Source organism: Lissotriton vulgaris, chromosome 1_1 (assembly GCF_964263255.1).
Source record: "Lissotriton vulgaris chromosome 1_1, aLisVul1.2, whole genome shotgun sequence".
Taxonomy (NCBI): Eukaryota; Metazoa; Chordata; class Amphibia; order Caudata; family Salamandridae; genus Lissotriton; species Lissotriton vulgaris.
This window is the reverse complement of record NC_141685.1, coordinates 78,738,630-78,744,629: the sequence shown is the minus strand read 5'-3', so window position 1 is coordinate 78,744,629 and position 6,000 is coordinate 78,738,630.

Here is a 6,000-nt window from a genome sequence, read left to right as displayed (position 1 = left end):
CCAAAAGAAGGTTGTAGTTAGTCCAGACCTCCCAGTGGATTGTTTGTTGGGCAATGATTTGGAGTCGTCACAATGGTCAGAAGTGGAGCACCGGACTCACATGGAAATGTTAGGTTTGCCAGCACATGTGTTCGCTGTGACTAGGTCACAGGTCAGGAAATGCCCCACTGAACAGGTGCTGGATCCTGGAACAACGGACCAGACACCTCCCAAGAAAAAGAGCAGTAGGGTTAAGGCTGCGCCTTCCCCCTTGCCCCAGGTCGAGGATCAAGTCTCAGAGGAGGCTGACCTACAGGAATTGAGGGAAACTGAGCCGAGGGAGTTCGAACTTGATCAAGTTGAATTCTTGGGCTCAGGGGGACCCTCAAGGGAAGACCTGGGGAAGGACCAGTTAGACTGCCCTTCTCTTGAACCCCTCAGACAGCAGGCTGCTGCTGAGGCTGCTGGGAACGCCACAGGTACCCACAAGGTATACTGGGAAGATGGGCTCCTGTACACTGAGTCAAGAGACCCCAAGCCTGGCATGACCAGGAGGCTGGTCGTACCCTTGTCTCAGCGTGGTTTCCTACTTACCTTGGCCCACGAGATTCCCTTAGCAGGTCACCTAGGCCAGACGAAAACGTGGGACAGGCTTGTCTCGCACTTTCACTGGCCGCACATGAACGAAGATACCAAAGAGTTTTGCCGCTCCTGTGTCACTTGCCAAGCCAGTGGTAAGTCAGGTGGCACGACAAAGGCCCCCCTTATACCAATGCCTGTGGTGGGGGTGCCCTTTGAACGGGTGGGGATCGACATCGTCGGTCCCATGGAACCACCGACAGCATCAGGGCACAAGTTTATACTGGTGGTAGTGGATCATGCCACCAGGTATCCTGAAGCTATTCCCCTTAGGACCACTACAGCACCTGTTGTGGCAAGAGCCCTAGTTGGAGTATTCTCCAGAGTGGGCTTCCCTAAGGAGGTCGTCTCCGACAGAGGTGCAAACTTTATGTCGAGCTACTTAACTGCTATGTGGAAGGAATGTGGTGTCAACTACAAGTTCACTACACCCTATCATCCACAATGCAATGGGCTTGTTGAGAGATTCAACAGGACCCTAAAAGGGATGATTCATGGACTACCGGAAAAGCTTCGGCGTAGATGGGACGTCCTGATCCCCTGCCTCTTGTTCGCTTACAGAGAAGTCCCACAGAAAGGGGTTGGCTACAGCCCTTTTGAACTTTTGTACGGGCATCCTGTAAGAGGACCCCTGTGTTTGGTGAAGGAAGGATGGGAGAGACCTCTCAAAAAGCCTGCAGCCAACATAGTGGACTATGTGCTTGGCCTCCGCTCGCGGATGGCTGAGTATATGGAAAAGGCATCTGAAAACCTTAAGGCCAGCCAAGAACTCCAAAAAGCTTGGCATGACCAAAAGGCTGTCTTGACTGTTTACCAGCCCGGACAGAAGGTGTGGGTGTTGGAGCCAGTGGCCCCAGCAGCACTCAAGGACAAATGGTCCGGGCCCCACACCATCCTGGAGAAAAAGGGAGAGGTCACTTACCTGGTCGACCTGGGAACTCCCCGGAGCCCCCACAGGGTGCTTCATGTCAACAGGCTAAAAGCATATGTCGACAGGAAGGACATGAGTTTGCTCATGGCCCTAGATGAGGGACAGGAAGAGGAGAGTGACCCTCTCCCCGACCTGCTCTCTCAGAATCCTGACGATGGCTCGGTAGATGGTGTTGTCTTTTGAGGCAGCCTCTCCGAACATCAACAGAGCGACTGTAAACAGGTTCTTCAGTCGTTCCGACATCTGTTTTCTCTGACACCCAGTCAGACCGATTGGTGCACCCATGAGGTCGACACTGGTGACAGCTTGCCCGTAAAGAGTAAAATCTACAGGCAGCCTGATCACGTTAGAGACTGCATCAAAAGTGAAGTGCAGAAAATGTTGGAGCTGGGAGTCATTGAACCCTCGGATAGCCCTTGGGCTAGTCCCGTAGTTCTAGTGCCGAAACCTCACACCCAGGGTGGTAAGAGAGAGATGAGGTTTTGCGTAGACTACAGGGGTCTCAATGCAGTCACTAAGACTGACGCCCACCCAATACCAAGGGCAGACGAGCTTATCGATAGATTGGCTTCGGCCAACTACTTAAGTACGTTTGACCTGACAGCTGGGTATTGGCAAATCAGGTTAGCTGAGGACGCCAAGCCTAAAACCGCATTTTCAACCCCTGGTGGGCATTATCAGTTCGTGGTGATGCCCTTTGGTCTGAAGAATGCACCTGCCACCTTCCAACGGTTGGTGAATCACGTCCTTACTGGGCTGGATGACTTCTGTGCGGCGTATCTTGACGATATTGCTGTCTTTAGCTCCACCTGGGAGGATCACCTGGTCCACCTGCGGAAGACGTTAGAGGCACTGCAAGCAGCAGGTCTCACTATCAAGGCCACCAAGTGCCAGATAGGGCAGACACAGGTTGTATACCTGGGCCACCTTGTCGGTGGAGGCCAGGTTCAGCCACTGGAGAGCAAGATACAGTCAATCAGGGACTGGGCTCCTCCAACCACCCAGACTCAGGTTCGAGCTTTCTTGGGCCTGACTGGTTACTACCGGAAGTTTGTCAGGAACTATGGTTCCATCGTGACACCATTAGATGAACTGACAAGTAAGAAAATGCCAAAAAAGGTTCAGTGGACAGCGAGCTGTCAAAAAGCATTCGATGACCTAAAGCAGGCCATGTGCACGGCGCCTATCCTCAAGAGTCCGGACTACTCCAAACCATTCATTGTCCAAACAGATGCTTCTGAGTTGGGTGTGGGAGCTGTTCTTTCTCAACTGAATTTTGATGGTCAAGACCAGCCCATTGCTTTTATAAGCAGACGGCTGACCCCTAGAGAGAAGAATTGGTCAGCTATTGAGAGGGAGGCCTTTGCTGTGGTTTGGGCCCTGAAGAAGCTGAGGCCATACTTGTTTGGCACTCACTTCAAGATTCAGACCGACCATAAGCCCCTCTTGTGGCTAAATCAGATGAAGGGTGAAAACCCCAAACTGCTTAGGTGGTCCATTTCCCTACAGCGGATGGACTTCGCAGTGGAACATAGACCTGGTACTGATCATGGCAATGCCGATGGGCTCTCCAGATATTTCCACTTAGAACAAGAAGACTCACCTGGTCAAGGTTAGCTAGTTGTTCCGACGTTTGGGGGGGGGTCATGTAGGAGAGTAGGGTCTGCAATCCTATGATCACCCAGATTTTTTGCTTTTGTTTCACTGGTTTACGACTTTCTCTGGCTGTGGGCCTACCAATCAGACCCACAGCCTGGCTGTTCTCTTTCTAAATTACGATATGTACCCTAGGTGCATTTACCAATTGGTACTGGGCCACCTTATTAGACCCTGTAACCCGGGGCATAGGTGTACCCAGGGCCGCCAGGGGCTGCAGCATGTATTATGCCACCCCTGGCTGGCCTCCTAAATTTGACACAACTGGCTGCATGACAGCTGGGGCGAAGTCGTGTAATCACCCTTTGCTTTAGGTATAGTAGCTCTATATCTAACCCTACAATGGACACCCGAGTTCCTATCAGTCACTCCTATGGCAGGCCTTGACAATCCTGAAGGCAGAGTGCATGGGCTCGCGTGAACTGTGTTCTGGCCCGAGCCGAGCCGGTTGCAGCTTGAGGAGAAAAGACCCAATGGCTGTTCCATGATAACGCGTACCACATCGGTAACTTCGGTGTCGCGTTATCAAGACATGTCGAGTAAGGTGTCATACGAATCGGGGTGCTGCCCTCTCACCAACCCTGGCGACGAGGTTAGCATCCCGCCCTTCTAGAGGGACACGACATGTACGTAACTGTGAACCCCGGTTAAAGTTAACGAAAGCCTCAGCTCCACAAAATGGATGCTGCCACCACAGACACGAGTCTGACCTCCTGCTGCTGGGAGTCCTTCCAGCGAGGAGCGCTTGGACAAAGGGTTTCCTGTCGAGGGCGGTGTTCGCACCGTCCCAGACAGGGTTTGTGTATTCTGGGTAGGTAGGGCTTTTGCGAGAAGGTGACTGCGGAGTGGCACCCCGGTGCTCACTACGCATCTGCCGGTTAGAACCAGTTCCAGGGACGACAGCCCTGGCCTGGGGAAAGTCCGGCAGGGGAGAGGGGTGTAACTACCCCCCTTCCGGGTCCCACCCTTAGGGCAGGACCTAGTCATGTACCCACCCCTTTCTTTAGGATAAAGGCCGGAGCGGGGACCCTTCCAAATTAGATCATCTTTGAATCAAGAATACTTTCTACGAAAGGACTTCAAGACTCTTCTCAAGATTTCTCCCTTGTGGCTAAGGAGTAGTCACCCTGCATCAGCGGGCACCATCTAAGAACTCTGCGGTTTGCTGTAAGTCCTTCCTCAAGGAATCCGACGGCCCAGCTCGACGAGAACCGGCTTCCCTGGCACCTCTGACCTCTACCCACGTCATCAGCTCAGCTGTGATCGGTGGGTGCGACGAGACCTCGAGGGACCGGCCATCATCAGAACCTGCACGCTCTTAAAAACCAGCACGACCATCGAGGTAACTCTCTGGTGAGTGCTCTGGGGTCCGAGAAGCCCCGACCCTGAGCCGCTCCAGCACCGAAGTGCAGTCTCCCAGCATCTCCACGATCTGCGTGGGGCCCTTCTGCTCGCTGCTCAGCACGTTGTCTGGTCACTAGCCGCTGGCTTGTGTCCTTCTGTGACGACATCCGAGAATCAACACTGCCGGTCTGGTTGCTCCAGACTGGCCCTTGCTTCCATCTTCCCGAGAAGCACCCCGGACCCTCCTGGTCCACTCAAGACGCCGACAGCGACATCCGTCGTGGGACAGCTCGCACCTCCACCGTGGTCGCCGACAACGCCTCCTGGTCCGTGAGACTGCAGAGCCTAGCGTCGCCAACTCACCTGGTCGAGGTGACGGCCAACCGGTGCCTTCCTGGTACCCTCTGACTACTGGCTAGTAGTACGAACTTGGTCCCCTCTGCTTTCAGGTTTAATCAATCTCCGATCCAGGCTTGGATCTCTACGAACTATTCATCACTGGTCGCCGGCCAGCAACTCCTTTTCTTCCGGCTCCTGGCTCGTCAGCGAAGACCCCGACGCCTGTAAGACTTGTGCAGCCGCAGCCCTCGTGGCTAGGTAACTCGGCATTTCGGTGCCTGCATAGCCTCCTTACTCTAGGGTCCCGAGTCCCTCGCTTCCGACTGGCCTTAACCTTTCCGTGTCCTAGGACACTTGTCTTTAAACTGTGCACTTGAAGTATTTGCTAAAGAGATTTGGTTTGTGCTTAGTACCCTGTCCTCATAAAGAGTACAGGGCTGTTGTGATTCTTAATAAATATATTGTTTATTTTCATAACACTTGTGTGGTGTCCTTTCACTGGGTGTTCAAGGGGTACAGGTGTGGTAAACAGCTGGCTTAACACGCCCTCTCGAGTCTTTAGCCTTAGACTGCTCGTATCCACGCTACTAGGATAGCTGGTCTATAGGTTGACTTACAACCAAACACCATAAGGGTCGTTGGAACGATACATAGCGGTCGCTAGAATAGCGAACGTTGCATATCGGGCCAACTTCTCACAAAGAGTACTTACCTGAGGATGGTGGGTCTGCCTGACTGGGCATGCGTGACCACCCGGTCAATGGCAGCCAGTAGGAGTGCTCAAGAGGACCTGGAGCCTGAGAGGGAGGCCCAGCAACCTGCCTTGGAAAGAAATGGCAGGGGGCGCAGGAAACAGGCCCCTGAAGTTCCCACGGCAAGGGAGGAGGTAGACCCTGAGGGGGATCCCCATGAGCCTACCGGGGAACAGGTACCTGAACTGGGGGACCTGCCTGAGCTGACCCATTGGCAGCAAGAAGGAGACCCCTCCAGGGAGGAATTCTGCAAGGAGAAGAGAGAATGCCCTTCTCTTGAGGGCTTGCGGTAGCAGGCTGCAAGCCAGGCAGCAGGTAAGCAGTCCGGATCACATTGGATATTTTGGGAGAATGGTCGCC